The 19,777-nt window shown below is 34.2% G+C and overlaps 1 long non-coding RNA gene and 1 pseudogene across 1 annotated transcript in view; one reads left to right on the forward strand and one right to left on the reverse strand.

The window, feature by feature from the left end:
* Positions 1-7,026: 7,026 nt before the first annotated feature.
* LOC131624507 (mitogen-activated protein kinase kinase kinase 18-like) lies at positions 7,027-8,691 on the reverse strand (annotated as a pseudogene).
* Positions 8,692-13,992: 5,301 nt separating this feature from the next.
* LOC131624508 (uncharacterized) overlaps positions 13,993-19,777 on the forward strand; it is a 61,757-nt gene continuing 55,972 nt past the window's right edge. Inside the window, exons 1-2 of the long non-coding RNA XR_009290612.1 lie at positions 13,993-14,049; positions 14,741-14,796. This is a non-coding gene — a long non-coding RNA (uncharacterized LOC131624508). The remainder of the gene's footprint in view (positions 14,050-14,740; positions 14,797-19,777) is intronic.

Below are 19,777 nucleotides of genomic sequence, written 5' to 3' on the forward strand. Positions count from 1 at the left end.
GGTCGGATGCACCTTGCTCATGACCTTGTGTTGAGGAATGGAAAAAACATGAGAAAAATTTCATTAATTTCTTGTCTAATTGAGACGTTCAAAGAAATATCCTAAATGTGGCTCTATGTGGGTAGGCTAGGGTGTGGCGTGTCTGAATAGGACATTCGAGTGCATATGAGTATACTTGTGTTTCCAAGGTGCCATATGAACCGTTAACTATTAATTTTCCACCCTTACATTCTATAAAGTTAGCTCTCAACTCTCTTTTCTTATATAATGGTTACTTTTACTCTCATACAACTTTCATTCCCATCTACATTTTGCCCCTGCCATCTTAGCGCCTTCTTCTCTTCTTCATTCCTATTCTCGTTATCTTTGTTTCCAGTTGTCTTTACTTTCGCTAGGGTTATCTCATTATCAACCTTTTTCTACTTCAACTAGTCTCTTTTACTTCATCTTTATTCCTAAGTACCACTTCTTACCTTACCATTTTATCCTTTTTATTCTATTTCCCGCATAACCTAGGGCGTACACCAATAAACATGAAAGGATATGGTGGGGGTGACTCTTCCATATCGGCCATTTACGAGAACCATGACTTTTTTTCATGATGAACCTTTGAAAGTCAATGGCCACATCCCAAATCTAATAGTTCTAAGTGACAATTCTAGGACTGGGGGAAGTTTCACCGAGAGTGGGAGTGGCTCTCTTATTATTCGTGATGGGAATAAGGAGGATAAATCACATACTCTAAATTATATAAACTTAATTTACCACTTATCTTCCTCCATCCGAGTTCGAAATAAAATGGAAGCGACCATTGTTTCATAAAATGAGTAGAGTGGCTCGTAGTCGAAATCATACCGCTAAAGAGATTAGGGAACACCTCATCTTTAGGGATAAGAATCCCATTTCTGACTAATGTTATCTTTTTTGAAACAACTAAGACGACATGGTGAAACAAGGACACGCATATTTGGTGCAGCCATCTGACTCTACACTTTACAACTTGGTTGGTTTTGAACTTGTGGGAATCGTTTCCATGTTTAACTGAGTGGAAAAGGTGGAAGAAACCAAGATAGAGGTGGGCTATGTTTCTGATTGGGTAGTCTTTAATATTGATGAAGGAAAAAGGATTTGCAGTCATTACGACATATGTTCTGATCCCTTCTACGAATGCCTCTTTACTTGTTTGATATTTAGATTCCCCTTCACTTTGTTTAAAGAAAATTTGTTGAATCACCTAGGCATCGCCCTTTCCCAGCTTTGTCTGTTTGGTTGGGATTTTGTTGAGATGTTCCAATACTATTGTAAGTATCGGGAAACTGTACAGTCCATCAAGTTTTTCTCTAATTTATTTTGTGTCACAAACTTCAAAGGATCCCTTCTATAGTCTAGGAATCATTTCATTCCATTAATAGATCAAGATGTCCAACATTTATATGGTTAGTTGGAAATGTCTGAAGGACCATTACATTCTGGTAACCCCTCTGACTTTGGAGGCTCATTCGATTTTGTGTAAAGCCAATGATGGAGCTCTTCCTCCCGCTGATGGCTATACCTTATATGTTTATAACCTGATTACGCATCCATGAATCTTAGAGTCTTGTAACTAGAGGTCATATCGCATATTCGGTCTATTTTGGGCAATAACTATGAATCTCGGGGGCATGATACGTTCATATTAGTATAATCGATGCACATCTACCATTTATTTGATGTATTTCGATCCATGACCACATTAGCTAGCCAAGTGTGGTATTTAAACTTGATTATGAAACCCAAATTTTTCAACTTCTCTAGTTCCTCATTGAACGTCACCCTATATTCTTCACCAACATTGCATTTTCTCTGAGCCATTGACTTCTCAATGAAATTTATGGCGAGATGGTGACAAACCACCCTAGCATCAATACCCGACATATATTTAAATGGGACTACGTGAATAAATCAATGTTACTTATTAGTAAGGCGGTGTGTATACTTCATAATTAGTTACAAGGTCATCAAGGCGGCTCCCAAAAGATTAAGGGAAGGCCTCCGAATGATGATGTTGTATCAAGATTGAGTGTATACCAAGATAAATTTGACCTTGATCATCTTTGCATTTGCATTCATGTGGAATATTTTCTTGAGGGTTATGTGGCCTTTTAAATGCATGTGCTCGATTGAGAGCCCAATTACTGAGCCATGGAACACCTTGATATTATTTAGGTCCAATCCGAGCATTTTAAATGCATCCCATAATAAGACATCTATTGGGCTTCCTTGATCAATCAATTCTCGCTTTCTATCTCAATTGTCACACTGCACCGTGACAACCATGGGGTCATTGACATGAACGTGTATACAAGTGGCATCCTTTCTGTAGAAAATGATTTTTCAATTTTGACTTCTTTTATGAACTTGAAATGGGGTTGGCAGATGTATCATCCTACGACAGAACAAGTCAAGCATATCTTCTATGAGAGCAGATGGATTCTTTACCTCTAACAAATCCACTTACTATAGTGTGAACGGGTGTGGCTACTCTAGTGGGTGTTACGATGCCCTTCCATATCATTTTCTAAATGTACAATAAAAGGTGAGAATCTGCTCGCGTAAGATCAAAAGGTTCTAACTGTGTGATTTCTGTGAATGATGAATGATCTAAGTGCTTGCTTGAGTGCAATAAGGATACCCACATTACCCTTAACAAATTTTGCTGTGCTTGGGGTAAGTGGAAGTTGAGAAAATCCTACTCACACTAAGGGCGTGAGAAATTTTCTCTCAATGGGTGTTAGGTGAAAATTTATGATCCCCTTCTCCATTTTGGAATTAAGGCATTTATATAAGATCAATTGGGTATAAGCTAGAAAGCCATGAGACAATTTTTCCGTTCCTCCTAGAAAATATGGAACGGGGGAGATCGTGTCATCTCTCAATCAAGGGAGGAATGATTTCCCCTTGTACCCAAATTCCTTGGTTGTTTCTCCTAAGGTGCCTCAAAAACCATGTGTATGACATAAGTCAAGTTGTTGGTTTTGGATCAAGCCCAACTCGTTCTTTGGGCAGCCACCTTGTTTCTTACACTTTAGGTGACTTGCTTTACTCAGGACCTCTTGGGCGACCAAGTTTCATTCAGGCGCTTTCCCACTTTAGTTGCCTCATGCATAATTCCTTTTAAGTTGACAATTTCAACTCCTAAGCTGTTTGATTTTCATTCTAATGCAATTTTATTCAATTAACTCTAAATAAACCTAACTAAGAATAAAACTTAAAGAAAGTCCACCTTGGTTAAGGATGAAAGCTCTTGCTTGCTCTATGAATTGATCACCTTTTCCTGTCCAAGTTGGTGTTGATCTCCAAGTCCTTCTACATTTTTCTCTTCCTAGTTTCCTTCAATTTTGTTGCATCCCATCTTATGATTGTTCCTCAAATTTGAGTTTTTTTTCTAAAATCATTAGTGGTAGTAGGGATGGAATCTTGCGCAAGTAAAGGAAACTAGCATCTAAGTTTCATAATCTCCACTCCAAGTGTGGAAAGAGAAAAAGACCACAAAATTCCGAATTTCTCTCATTCCATGCCTTAAATACTTTGGCGCGTTAATAATGTAACACCCTTCTAAACCCCGCGGCAATTATATAAAAATTTCAGAGTAAACATGAAAACAAGGGTGCCACGATTCAATAAAATAATTTATTATAACTCACTTGTCATGCTTCACTAATGAACAATCATCAATTTAATAAATCATGTTTCTACACAGCGGAATATTCATCATACGGATAAGCATAACATCATCTATGCAATATCCCACAAATTAATACAATAACAACATAATAGAGTATCATCATAGACTCTAAACTAGCGTTCCCCAGTGTTACAATATCAGAGCATGACACTGACGCTATACTAACACACTAACTTATGAGCTAATCCTCACCAAGTCGAAAGCCGCTATCCTCAATCTGAAAATATCAACAGTAAGGGTGAGTCTCATTCACAATTAACAAATGTTATCGAATCATAAACAATAACACGTCATAGTCACATTATTCATCCAATTTCATTATATTCAGATTGCTAGGAAGTACTCGTCACCACACAACAACCAACAGAATACATTACCAAAAGACAACACCATAATTCATCCAAACAAATCATAACAATCATGCATATGCAATGAACTGACACTATGCATGTGGTACCAACATCATCAATGGGATTAACCCACCGACTGATCCAACATCATCAAGATACGGCCCTGCTAACACAAATTCCGCACAATGGGAATTATGCCCTTCACTGAATCCCCTCATCATCAGGATTCAGCCATCAAAAAATGATTATGAATGAATTCAACATATATAACATACTTATACCATCATCGTCATCATCATCAACATCATCATCATCATCATCATCATCATCATCAAGTATGTTCATATATATTAGCATCATTCAATTACAATTCAATCATCATCATCATTAAAGAACATACATGTATCCGCATCAATCATCATCAATAAGAAAGAACATACATGTATCCACATCATTCCAAAACAAATCAATCATCACATAATAATGTTTTTCAAAACAACATTTTATATTGTCACATTTCATCATATATGTCAACAATACGCCATTCATCCAACAGACAAGATATTCACATCATACTCACATCATCACAAAACTATCTCATAAGCTTCATCATACCAACAAAGAAATCATCATATGAATCATGTTTTAAACATAGCTTGTATCGTTACATCTCATCATATATGTCCACAACACAACATTCATCAAAACAAGCAAAATCGTGATTTAAAAATAATTTCGAGCTACTGCTCATTTCATCATCCTAACATAAAGAATACTTCATAAGCTTCATCCTGCTCGAAACGACACTTAAAACAGGCCAACGGTTCAAAAGTTATGCATCTTTAAACTTTTCCAAAAACAACTGTCACTAACAGCACGCGGCGCAAACACGAACTGAGCGAACCAAATCTTCTTAAGCTTTCTGCCAAGCAGTTCGCGGCTCCAACCCAATCAAATTATGTCATGAACCTCAAATACCACAATATCAGCCACATACATGTTATAACACAAATATAACACACAAAGAGGATCATTTAATCATCATAACAATCATATAATCATGCAATTCATCAAATCATACAATTCCCCTCAAAATCATCCTCAAACTCCAATCTAACATATAACCAATTGACACAAACAATGCATCTAAATCAGTCCTATTATCTATAATACGATAAAAGATGTTAACCGGAAGAGTCCCCCCTTACCTTAGCAAAAGATCTTGATTAGCCCTTTTTCTCTTCTGTTCCTCTTTCACGTATCAGCTCTTCTACTCTTCTGCTCCTCTTTCACATCTATTTTCCTTTTTCCCTCAATTCCTTATTTTTATGAAAATAGATTTTAATTTAGTAAAAGGCCTAATAACATAGCACCCCCTCTTTACTAACACCACACTTGACCCGATAGCCTATCTCATAATTCTTTCCACAAAATACCGAATAATTCTAAATAATAATTTAAATTCCGATTAAATTAAAATTAGAAAATATGGGGTGTTACAAATACTATTATAACCCTCATTAATCTTGTGAAATTCCCCTATTGCCCTTCTACTTATTTTATAATTTTGAATATGTCAGTCGTTGTTAATTACACCTACAACACTTTCCATCCATAAAAATTAAGCTCATAAATAATTGCATGTCCTAATAACTAAAGAATGAGAAATACTAGATATTACACGTTATATGGAAATGAATTGAGAGGCCTATGACAATACACAACTACCATTAACAATACATAAACTTTTGTTTATAACAAAAAAAAAAATACATAAACTTTTGACAAAGCTACCATTAGATTGCTAAGCCTACCCTATTTGCAAAGGTAATAGTCATCCACATTGATTTTGATAATAAACAAGATATTTTCTAAAACAAAGAGATTCTAAAGTTTCTCAACTAGATATATAGAAATTTTGATTTGTATTTGGGGTTGACTTATTTCTAACCTCCAAATATTTTTATCATCCATAGTGGGGGTTGACCAAAACACTTGGATTCTAATGTCTTTCAACTTGTCCTCTTCTATTCGTTTTATTCCAATTATTGCATTGCCACAAAAACCCACCAAACGTAATATCTGCTGCATATTCCATATGCTTTAACCGGGGCCTGTTATTTGGTACAAAAGAAAAGTTGAATTTAATGAGTTGATAATTTAAGTTCTAACAAACATGTGGAATTGTGAGATCTACTCATATAAACCTACCATAAAAGACAAAGCAAAATCACTAACAAAAGGATAGTGTGTGAGACATTGCTACTAAGGATGGCCACTTGGTTCCTTATGCTTCAAGTCCATTGGAATCAACTAACTCATAATAGGAGAGAGAGGTTGAGAGGGTTTGGGACCAACCATGCCCACTTTGTTCTGTTTCCCTTGTTTTCTTCTTGTTTCAATTTACCTTTTTGACTAGAAAACTTTTATTGGTTCTTTAAGACTCTTAGCATATACCCTATCATGTACTCAAGGGTTGCTTTGCTAGCATTATTTTAGGTGGATATACTAAGGAGGGTTATGGTGGATCATTAACAATTTTCGGCAGGGCGATTGAAATATTTAGCTGAGTGGTTTAGATTTTTATGCTTTTGAAATTGCCTAACAAGAGGTTTTAGATTTGAATTCAACCTTGATTACGCAACATTGTTAAATACTTTTGAGAAAGAATTTTGTCGTCCATTATAATTATTAAGATTCGAGATATTAGTCTCTGCAGTTTTACGCAGAAGATATCCGATTTTTACTGGAAAAACATGATTTTGAAAATACACATAAAATTAATTATGCTTTAACTTTTTTCTATTTTTACACTTTTAGTTCCGAATTCAAAATGATTGAAACATATTATTAGTTTGTTGATACATGACATCAAGTGTTATTTTTAATTAAAATGTACAAAATTTGCATCAAAATTTGCATGACTCATGAATACTTGATGTGTAAGCTCATTATAACAATAATGAAAGAGGTGAAAAATGTAATTTTGAATAATCAAAACTTGAATTATAAACCATCTAATGTTGATGGAAGTAGCATCTTTACAATACCTACATGAAAATTAAAATTACTACCTACAAAACTACCATCCCTAAAATCATGCCCACTAATTCCATCTTTCACATTACTTTCTACCAACCTTTTCAAAATCAACTCATCACTTGTTGAACCTAATTCTGACCCACAATTGCAAAAACTATCAACTTCATTCTCTCTAATTGTGATCCAATTTTCATCAACATCATCATTATTATCATGCCACCTTGCCAAACAAGGCTCAACTGTTAACCTTCTGATTCTATCATCAACCAAAGTCTCAAGACTTTTTGTGTGAATCAAATTGCCAAACTTAAGGCTCTCTGATTCTTCCATTGAACTCCAAAAGCCTTGTTCGAGAATACTTGTTGGTGAATATGAATTAGGTTCCACAACTTGCTTAGCACTAGAACTCAACTCTTCAAGATATGGATGCTTCAAAAGTTGACTAGCTGTAAACCTCTCTTTTGGATTCTTCCTTAAACATTTCCCTAAAAAGTCCTTTGCTTGATCAGATAATAAACATGGAATCAATGGAACTTCATTGGAATATGCTATATGAAAAAGTGCTGAAATAGGATCATTTGCATTAGGCCACGGCGAAGAACCGGTGAACATTTCAATTATAGTGCAACCAAGTGACCAGATATCACTAGGACATTCTTGTTCTTCGCCGCGCGCCACCTCCGGCGCCATGAAAATCGGGGTGCCGCGGATTGGCGCGTCCGCTTCATTTACACGCTTAGTACATCCAAAGTCTCCAATTTTGGCTCCTTGTTCTCCAATCAAGATATTGGCACCCTTGATGTCACAATGCACCAATCCTTTTGAATGTAAATGCTCTAACCCTTTAACAATTTGCCTTGTATAGCATACAATGGTCTGCTCTTCGAGTAGACCACCGTGCTGACTAACCGAACCGAATGGCATGTACTCCATGAAAAGATTGTACATGATCGTGTTGTTGTTCTCCATAGAAATATCACATCACAACCTTTGTAAGCAACCACATAAGAATTGGGATAAGATATAGAAGATAGAATTCTCTCCTCTCTCTTTAGAGGCTCGGAACACGATAGCTCCGACGACTTCACTGCAAAGACGTCTCCGTTAGCGGTGGTGGCAAGAGAGACGGTGGCGGTTGAGCCATGGCCTATAACATGTCCTCTCTTCCACTTCATGTTTGTAAGGAGGAAAAAAAGTTTGTTGTGGAATGTTGAGTTTGAGTTTGTTATTGTGTTGTGGCCTTTTTATATGTGTAATTTTTTTGGTGGGGATATTATTGTGGCTTTGAATGATGGTTTTATGAAAAGTGTCCTTTTGATTGGGTTGGCTACTTAATTTGGTTGGCGTTCACTCTCTATCTATTCTTCTCTCTCTCTCTCTCTCTTAAAAGTTGTCAATGTTTTCAACAAGAGTCTTATAGGGAATGATGTGTTCAAATTTGGGTGGTTTAGATTTTCCGTCGGCAATAGAATTGGTAGCTAACACGTGGGAATGGTTCTTATTATAATTGAAATTTAAGAGTGTGTATGAAATACAATCAAACTCGAATATTGAGTTTAGATAGTGAAATAAAGACGAAAAGGTGTTGGAGTTTTGATGAGGTAGATGAGATGGCATAGTTAGTAAATTGATATTTAGAGGTGGATGGATGGGTCAAAATGAATTGGGTGGGTTAAAGTGTTGAACCACCAAAACGGTTGGACTTTGGTATTATATATTTTGATTTGAAGTTAGTAATTTTGGTAGGGAGTTGAATTGGATAATTATAGTGTGAATAGGTTAGTATCTTTGAGCTTATAAAAAAAAGGTTAGTATCTTTGACAAATTACAAGTCGTGTGTGAAATATTAAGTTGAAGAATGAATAGTACAAGTCAAGTGGTGCAGGTGATTTTCTAGGCTATTTAGGAGTATCTATTTTTGGGTCTGTATTTTAGACTACTTTTAGTTCTAGCACTAGCAAAGACATTTTAGGAAATGGGTCAAAGATGTATGTGAAATTACACAAAATATTGATTTTTTAACCAATAATCAAGTATTAAAATTAAAATACATTAATAATTATATTTTATAAATAAATTACATAAACAATCAGGTTTTAGAAATGACTAAAGTGTGCAAGGCAGATCATTTGGCGCAAACATTTTGTTTTGTATGTATGCGCTAATTGAAATGGCGTCTAGATGCATGCATTCCCTGAAAAGTCATTTCAGATAGCATTTATGTGCAAATATTATAATTTTGGTCTTTCTATTTTTAATATTTTCAAATTTTCGTCCTCTATTTTAAAATCTGGTTTTAGTGGTCCATCTATTTCAATTTTTTCGGAATTTTTGTTCCCCACTACATTTAAGTCACAGTTTCTATAATATGGAACTAAATTGATTATGTGGCAAATATTACGTGACACTAATGAAATTCAACCTCATTTATAATATTTAATATTTTAATAATAATAATATAAATAATTATATTTATTAAAAAAATAAAAATTAAATTAAATTAATTCATTCTAAATTTTTATTTTTATTTAAAGAATACATTATTTAAATTATTATTATATATAATTTTTTTTAATTAAATTAAATTATTCTATATAAACATTTTAGTAGATTAATCAACTACCTAGCTATCAATAAAACATACTACCAAACTCCCTAAATTACCCTTAATGCAAATATTAATTACCATTACAAAAGCCCTTTTTTGTAATTTGCTAAATCAAAAATTTATTCCTACCAATCAAATGTCTCCATTCCTACAAATGACACTCCCCTTCCAATATTCCTATTGGATCTCTCCTAATATCCTTTGGTTTTTCCCTCTAACCAAAAAACTCATTCATCAGTATTACTCTCTCTTTCGTTTTCTCTTTCTCACTTCAATCATTCGTTTTCTCTTTATCTTCACCTCTCTCTCTCCTTGTCTCTCTCTTCATCTTCACCTCCCCCAATCCTATCCGCCACCCTGGTTTACCCTTCATGTTCATCCATCATTCCCGGTCTCATCCATCCTTCCCAGTCTCTCACTCTCATCTTCCGATCTCAACCTCTTTCTTCTCCTGCAATCACTAAATCCCCCTCAAACTTCTTACATCTAAGCGAATCTAAAACTTTCGTGAGCGAGGATCCCCCAGATTTGTTGAAAACCGAAAGTGTAACACCCCAAATCTACCCAACAATTATATTAAAATCAGAGTATAAAAATTTCAACGTAACTTGAGGTATTACATTTCAACTTGAAAAACAACTGCAACAAAAAACTCAATTATAACGGATACATAGCACATCATAAATTGAAGAATTTTAAATAATTATTTAGTCTTCAATTAATTAAACTTCAATAAAATAACTGCAGCGGATTCACAACGTTAATACTTCAAAAGAACCATATCATCTTTTAAACAACTAAATCAAACAACAACTTTTCAAAATAACAACTTTAGTTCAACCGGAAACAACATAAAATCAAATGAGCGTTCAATCCCCCCGAGTGCTACGTATCAGAGCGACGACACCAATAAGCTACTAAGTCTTTACTCCTCGCTACCTGCACATTACCAATATAAAGGCAACGGCGAACAAATAAAGGGTGAGATATCGAATCATATAAACCAATGCATGATAAGTAATATATTAGATCAAAGGATTATACAATTACTACTTTAGAACAACACAATACACAACTTCAGTTCACAACATAACGACATAAAAATGCGATTCAATTGCAACTCAGACTATGCGTATGCATGTGGTACCATTTGGAGTAGAACTCTCAACTTAAACAGATGCCAGGTTATTGAGGCATTTCAACAACTTGAACAGGTTGCCATCAAGTCCAACTTAATCAATGCCATCAAGGCCAACTTAATCAATGCAATGTTATGAGACAATATGAACGACATCCAATCAACAATATCACAATACAATCAGAACAACAACAACAACAACAACAGAAACAACAACTTAAACCGCAACTTAAACAACTTTCAAATTTGGCTATTTAAGCCTACAACCAAACCTGTCCAAATTTGGGACAAAACCAACGTATTCTCAACGGTACCTGCAATTCAAGTATTCAACATGATTTTCAACAAAAACAACCAACCACAATTACCTAAAAATATATATGAACGACTCCGTCAATTTTCATTCGATTTCGAGGAACTAAAATATCGCTTAATCTACGAATACAACCTATTCAGTACATTTTTCTGTCTAATACTACCTACTGCCAAATGATTCATGCTACGATTTAATTAATCTGGATTTATATTCCTGCTAGCTTATTATTTTTTTTCAACCAAGACGCATATTTCATGATACTAGAATTTTCCTTTGCTACTGTACGGTCAAATAGTATTCTTCTGCCTCTAAATATTCATTACCAAGATTGCTACTAAATTATTCACCTTAGGTGGCACCAATATTGTTACTAATATATATCGTTTCCCTGATACAATCGACCGATTATTTTTTATTGATTGTGCTCAATTTCAACTCCTATATATATATATATATGTTACATCAATTATTTCTTCTCAATTATACTACATGTTGTTGCCTAATTAAATATGTTATCCTGATATAAATTAACATTTTATCTCTTACTGATTACCTTATTACAATACTTAAACGTATATACTCACACCTGCATATATATATATATATATATATATATATATATATATATATATATATATATATATATATATATATATATATATGCTCAATATTTGTTTATACTAAAAATATAATGCCATAAAGTTATTGTCCACTAAAACTATAAAACATCGACATAAGAAAATTGCATGGGACCCACCTCCCCCAAGGAGGCGCCTGTCTCCTTCCTAAGGGTCATGGAGGCGCCCGTCCCACTCCCAACTTCCAAGGGAGACACCCTTCTCTTGTCTTGGAGGCCCCCGCCTCTAAACTTGCACCCATAGGAGACGTCCGTGTTCACTTACCAAGGGGGTCCCACCACTTTTTGGTGGCCCCCGTTTTCATATCCTCATCTTTCTCCACCTTCTAACTTCTTGTATAAATTGGTACTACTAGTTTGCTTACGGTTCCATTAGAGTAAACCCAGACAACAATAAAATTCACTCTACATTACATAATAACAAAGACAACGCAACATAGAACAATTCCAACACAGTAAAATCATCAACATCATCAACAGAGACCAATTAATTCGTAGAATCGATCACAATATTAACACAGAACAACAACAGAAAATTTATGTAAATCCCAATCCCACGTACTAATTATCCTTATCCCGGTTATAAGATTCGAACTCCACCCTTACCTTGAATTGGAGATCGCCTCTAATATCCGATCGAATGCAAGCCTTTGCTCTCTCCCCGCAACCAACGATTAATTCTTCCTCTGCCAAATCATCGTTTCTCTTTGTCGGTAACTTCGTTTCTTGATCTATTCTCCCTAAAGCCAAAACCTTATTTCATATATTCTCCTTTTTAATCCAATAAATTAAATAATAATAATAATATAGCTACTATTATTTCTTAATGGGCCTACTAATCGCACACCTCCACATTGCTATATATACCATACCACAACTAAACCAAATTAAATAATAATATTATTACTAATATTATTTCTTCAACAAAATCAACTTTATTAATTCTCCGATTAACCGACTAAAATCCGACTTTAAACTTAATAGCTCCGATCGACATATCTTTCCAATTAGCCTCTTAAAATCATACCGACAAATCCAATTTCGACTAGATCAAATAAATAATTCCTTATATAATTTAATTAAATAATTAACTCGGGCGTTACAAAAAGTGAAGGCAAAACCAAAGAATTCTTCTTTCTTGCTTCCGTGATTTCGATTCCGTTTTCTTCTCCTCCGATTTCTTCTTCTATTTGCGTTTCTTCTTCTTGATTCTTGTCTGATTCTGTTATAGAGAAACTGCTGCGTGAGTGTTTGGATGTTTGGATCGTTGAAGTTTTGATGAGTTGGTGAATATATGATGTTTGATGAACCATTGAAAGTTGTTGTGTAGGTTTTGTGAAGGAATCTGATGTTATGATGTTAATCTGTGCGTTTGTACAAAATTAGGGGTTCAAAAACTTACTAACTTACGAGAACCAAAAGTGCATTTAAGATTTGTTTAAATTATAGAATCATAGAAACTTAGGAGAATTCTTAGGGTACTTACTGTTATATAAATATTTTCAAGAATGAAACCAATGCAATGGACAAAGTTGAATGTGCGTGTCTAGTTTTTAACCAATAATGAATCCTTATTCTTTGATAACAATTGTGTCATTTGTGGTTGTTTATTTTTCCAGCATGATTATGTGGTTACCTTTAGTTAGACCCTTGAAATTAAGCTAATAAATTTAGTCACCATGAGCTGTTTTTTGTATTTTTTTTATTTGTTCCAACAAAATGTAGTGAATTATGTACCTAAGGGTTGAATATACAAATCATTGTAATTGATAAAATTAGGAACAAATATCAAAACAATGAGTTAACGGCTTAAATGGTAAAATTCTCTATTTTTGTTCCTGTACTCACGGGCAGTGTTGTAAAAAACGGACCGGACCGGGAACCAGCTGGATTCGCTTGGCGGATCGCCCGTGTCGTTTAAACAGAGGAAACCGGTGCGAACCGGTATGAACCGGGAAAACCAGTGATTTGTGTGAACCGGTGGTTCAATTTTTTTTTAGTTTTCTTTTACTCAAAACGACGTCGTTTTGAGTTTTTTAAATTTAAAAAAAAAAAAATTTCATGCTTTCATTTCAGCAGCCACACGCATACCCCATCCTATTTTCAATCTCTAGAAAGAAGCAAAATAGAAAATACGAAGAACAACAACAACCATCGCCGTTTGTTAAAATCTCCTGCGGCGGCCGTTTTCTTCCCCGCCACCGTGCCTCCATCTTCAATCTTGCCGCACCACCGTATGTTTTTTCATTGTTGATTTTGATATGTGTTAAAAAATTAGGGTTAATTCAAATTAAAATTGAAATTGTTGAAATTAATATTATTGATTTTGTTGTTGTTGTTGTTCTTGGTGATTTATTGGTGAAATTAATATTGATTTGTATTATTATCAACACACTTTCACTTAAAGTTTTTGTTTGTTCATGATGTGAAAATATATCCCTATGGTTTATGTATTGATGTGTTTTCATTTGAAATTTTATTCTTTTACATTTGTGTGTTTGTAGTAGTTTTATTTACTGTTTTCATTTTCATATAATATAAATAATTGTTTATATGATTTGCTTACCTGCAAGAATTTCATATCATAAAATGAGTCAGTGAAGTCAATTGGGAATGACTCAGTCTGATTCTTGGATGATTTATTTACCTGCAAGAATTTTCTTTAAGGGACACGCTTGTTAAAAGATAACAATTGTTAAAAGATAAAAAGAGAAGAAAAAACAGTTGTGTGATATTTATTGATGACACATGATCATATTGATTAATGTATGTGTTTTTGATCCAAAGTCAGTTTTAATTCATCATTTGATTCAAATCAGAGGCATGCTAAATATTCTCAAATCTCATGGTCTGAATCACAAATCTTATGCCTTTAATATATAAACCGTCAATCAATCACATGTTTATAATTTATGTAGGTTCTAGAAAGAGGAGAAAAGATAGAGCTTCTGGTGGACAAGACTGATATCCTTCATCACCAGGTTAGTATGTAGTTTATGTGCACTATCCTTTTCTCTATAGTATGTCGTAGTCTGCATTGGTAGACTGAAGTTTATGATAAATTTTTTACTTGGAAACGAGATTTCTCTTTTGGTGTCTTGGTTCTTTTTGAAGTTGTAATACGGTGGGAGAACTGTCTTTTTGAAATGTTGCGGATAGCAAGAGTCGCCACCGACTTTTATTTTATCCAATTTATAGAAAGGCTAAAAGAACAGAAAAAAACCTTTTTGAAAGAGATTGAGTTCGGGGGGTAAGTTATACAAAGGGAAGGTGTAAGCACCCTTTGTATCCATGGTTATCCATGGGCTCTTAATTGCTTAGCTCACTTTGAAATGTTTGAAAGTGTGAAGGACTTTAGCTTGTAAAATAAGCGTAGCCTTGTTTTTTAAAGTATTTGAAAAGAGTGGGAAAAAATTTTGAATTTGAAAAGAGTAAGCAACCAGGAGGGTAGGAAGTCCTTTCATTGGATGTAAAGGGTCATCGAGAAAGTATCATTTGCCATAAAACTGTCCATACCATATAAAGGGTAGATAGTCTTTAGGGAAGGATAGATTAGTCATTTAGGCAACAGGCGAGGATACCTTAGCAATGGGACAATCATCTTATTTCCGAGGCAGCATCGAGGGACAAAATTTTATGATGATTTCAATGAATTAAGGCAGCACTTGCTTTAGGTATCCTCGGAATCGAGGGACTTGACTATTTTAGAATCGCAATTAAAAGGCAGTAGGCAGCATAATGAGGGTTACCCTAAAGGTGTGTGTGTGGCACAATCATGTGATTCAATTCGAATATTTATCTTATAATTAGTGGTTCTACGTTCAATTCAAGGTTGCACTCCCTAGAATTACTAACCATAGCAGTTAATATCATACTGAAATTTAAAGTGCGGAAATTAAATCCTATGCTGTTACAAGGCTTCGGGGAGGGGGATTACATAGCCTAAAAAACCGGGGAATGTGGAACCTAAAAGCAGAAAATAAACCTACAACTATTACATGGCTTTGGGGCAGTTACATAAAAATATGCGAAAAATAAAATCCTAATTAACTATTACAAACCTTAGCAGTTACATAATAAAACTACGAAGAATAATAAAATACGAAAATAAAAAATCCTAATTACTATCACAACCTCGAAACAATTACATAATTATAATTAAATAATAAAATCGGGAAGTCGAGAAGTAGGGGGATGAGAAGAAGAGAATTTAAAAACAAAAGTAAAATCAGAGTTTTAAAACTTATTTTTTTACCTAACCTAATTAAAATAATAAAGAATTAATTTCAAACTAATTAAAAAAATTCAAATTAAAAAAATATTTAATTAAATTAAATATTGATAAAAATAAAAAATAATTATCAAATTATTAAACCTAAAAAATCAAATCTTAAATTCTACCTAAAAACCCTAATTTATTAAGTTATTAAAACTCAATTTTATTAATTATATAAAAAAATTAATTAAAACAAATTTTATTTTTTAGAAAAAGGTTATAATTAAGTAAAAATAATTTTAATTTTAGTAAAAAAAGAAAATTAAAAAGAAAATTGTTAAACCAAATTAAAAGAAAATAAAAAAAGAATTAAAAAACTTAGCGTATGATTCAGTGAGGTAGGCTCAGGAAGGTCCACAGTACTCCTGCAGTCCTAGAAGCGTTAGATCAGCTGCTTAAACGATCTGACGACAGATGGTGCGAGGATGCATCGTACGGAGGTAAGCGTCACACACCGGGAACATGCGCCAACCATAAATTTAAACGGACCAATGAAACGCCGACACGACTTCATCTTCTACCTTTTCAAAAACCTGCAAAAGTTTGTTACGGTTTTGCTACGATTCTGCTACGATTTCTGCAAACCGTTTCGTAGCTAATCCTCGACCATCATTAAACTTGCAAAAACAACCACAAAAGAGAAAACAAACCGCCCAGATCGTATCTACAAGCTATTACAAACACAATGGTACTCTCTTTTGGCATTGAAACGGCCTATATGATTGGAACCGAAACTTAGTTCTTGGAAACCCTAACAATGGCACGAGTCGTTTCACACACGCAACCTTCGAACCAAAGGTTCTATTTCGTTCTAAGCATCATCAGAAACACGTTAGAGGCATTAAATCACACTGAAACATGGCAAAAGATCAAGAACGAAAATTTCATATGATAAACATTATGAACATGGAACATGCAATATAAACAATATGAGACTTGGTTAGGGATTCTTTCTTACACTATGATACCTTGGGAACGAAACTGGATGGTTGAAAAGTCTTGAAATTGTTTGGAGAAGCTTCACCAAGATTGCACTATTCTTTGAGATTCTTGAACTTCAAAACCCTAGCTTTTTCTCCCAATTTTCGTGTCCTCTCTTGTTGAATGAGTTCCCTATATATAAGTGAAAATATTAGGGTAATTATTTTGAAAAGAAACCATTTGATTGATGTTTTGAAAATATTGAAAAAAATTTGATTTTATTTCTTCTAAAATTGGCCAAATCTTGATCTTATTATTCCATCCTTGATGAGCACGAAATTCAATCAAATATATGGTCTATTATGTAATTGAATTTGATTAAAAAATATAACTAAATCAAATCTTTTCATATTTCATTGATTATTTGATTTAAATCATATTTTTAATAAATAAAAATTCAATAAAAATCAAATAATTGTCAAAAATTCGTGGAATTGGACTTGGAGCTTCTAGATGAGTTGGGAAACAAGATTGGACCATATTTGTAAGAAAACTCATTTTGAGCCATATTTGTTTCATATTTTTCAACCAAATTTGTCCAACTTTGATAAGGCATATCTCTCTCAATTTTTAAGATATGGAAGAGTTCTAGAACTTTCTGGAAAGCTCAATATGTCCTCTACAAGCCACTTTGAAACCTTTTTTCCATTTGGAGATTTTATCTTGATGATATGGGCTTTGACACAAAACTGCTTTTGGTTGACTTTCAAAATGACCTATAATCTTTTTATCCATATCTCTCAAATGAAGCATTTTTAGCCTTGGCATGTGAGAGACAAAGTTGTAGAGAATTCAATTTCCTTCAAAATGAGCTTTGGGTGGAATATTTCTATTACTCCATGTGAAAGTTATGGCTGGTCAAAGTTCAGTTGACTTTTAGGTCGAAAAACCGTAATTTAGAAACTTTGAGTTTTGTTGATTTCTGAACTTTCCTTGATGAATCATGATCAATCCTTTATCAAATGATGAATGATACTTTAAAATGAGGATGTTGACCAAAAATCAAGAATTTTGACTGTACTTTGACCACAGTTGACTTTTAGGTCAAACTAGTCGACTGTTGTTTATCTGAGCAATTGACTGAGCAATCTTTGGAATTGAGGCTTGAACTTTGTCATAATGATATTTTAAAACATAATAAGTAATATGAAACCCATTGGAGACTTTGATTCATCAATTTTCTTAAAGGAATGCAAAATCCTAGTTCAGGAAGTCTTTGATTAAGAGCGAGAGCCTTAGATTTTCAAGTGAGCATAAGTATAAAATATGATGGGAAAATTTTGGGGTATGACAGCTGCCCCTGTTCAATCTTCTTAAACCTGAAGATGTAGAGTGGTTTGTATGCCAATCGATATTTGAAGGTGGAAGATGATTGAACACTAGAATACCCAGAAATTTGCGCTTGCTGATGTTCGAACTTGTGTCAGGGATGGGCTTAGGGATGCCATCAGCAGAAAATATGAAGTGGGATTAAAGATGCCACCTAACTTGTTAGATTTATTTGGATGTCGATTCTCTCAGTACCTTGTGGGGTAACCAATTTAGATCTTGAGAAAGTGATCGTCTCCACCGTTGTGAGGATAGATTTAGATCTTGGGTCGTTGATCGTCTCAGTACCGTGTATAGTAACTGATTTAGATCTTAAGAAAGTGATCGTTTCTACCGTTAAGAGGATAGATTTAGATCTTGGATTGTCGGTCGTCTCAGTACCTTGTGGAGTAACCAATTTAGATCTCAGAATGTTGATCGTCTTAGCACCTTATAAGGTAACTAATTTAGATCTTGTAATGTCGATCGTCTCGGCACCTTGTATAGCCACTGATTTAGACCTCGGAATGTCGATCGTCTCAGTACCTTGTATAGCCACTGATTTAGATCTTGGAATGATCGTCTCCACCGTTTGCATTGATGAATTTAGATCTTAGAATGATCGTCTCCACCGTTTGTATTGACGAATTTAGATCTTGGAATGATCGTCTCTACCATTTGTATTGATGAATTTAGATCTTGGAATGATCGTCTCCACCGTTTGTATTGATGAATTTAGATCTTGGAATGATCGTCTCGGCACCTTGTGGGGTGACCAATTTAGATCTTAGGATGATCGTCTCCACCGTTTGATGAATTTAGATCTTTGAGTGTTGAAGATATTGTTTATCTTCTTGTACCTGTGTCCTGAAAAACTAAAGTTAATCTTTATGCAATGTCATGATGCATGTATTATGTGATGAGTTTCTCAAAATAAATGAGAAACCTCTATGTTGTGTATGAGTTTATCATGAGACACTATATGCAATGTATGGATATGTATATGATGTATGAACATGATTTATGTTATATGAAGTATCTTGATCGGGACCCTGATGCCTCATCTTGTTTTGAAGATATACAACTGGGGATTTATGATTTCTGTTTTGGGATGAAAGTAATTCGAATGATTGATCTTGATGTATCCCGACTGGGGATAAGGGAGATGAGTAACCCTGTTTGGAGAAAAGAGAAGTATCGGCGAACCGGCAGTGTCGAAGATGTAAACTTAGTTGGGGAATTGAATCTCTATTGGGAAGAGAAATTTTAATGATTACTCTGTGGGGATCCCTCCAGATTATTGACTCTGAGGGAGAACTTCTGGATTACTGAGACATTGTCTAATTGCCTTTCCTGTCTTTTACAAATATACAGATATTTTGCAAAGGGAAAAGATA

The sequence above is a fragment of the Vicia villosa genome, unplaced genomic scaffold (genome assembly GCF_029867415.1).
Source record: "Vicia villosa cultivar HV-30 ecotype Madison, WI unplaced genomic scaffold, Vvil1.0 ctg.000133F_1_1, whole genome shotgun sequence".
Lineage (NCBI taxonomy): Eukaryota > Viridiplantae > Streptophyta > Magnoliopsida > Fabales > Fabaceae > Vicia > Vicia villosa.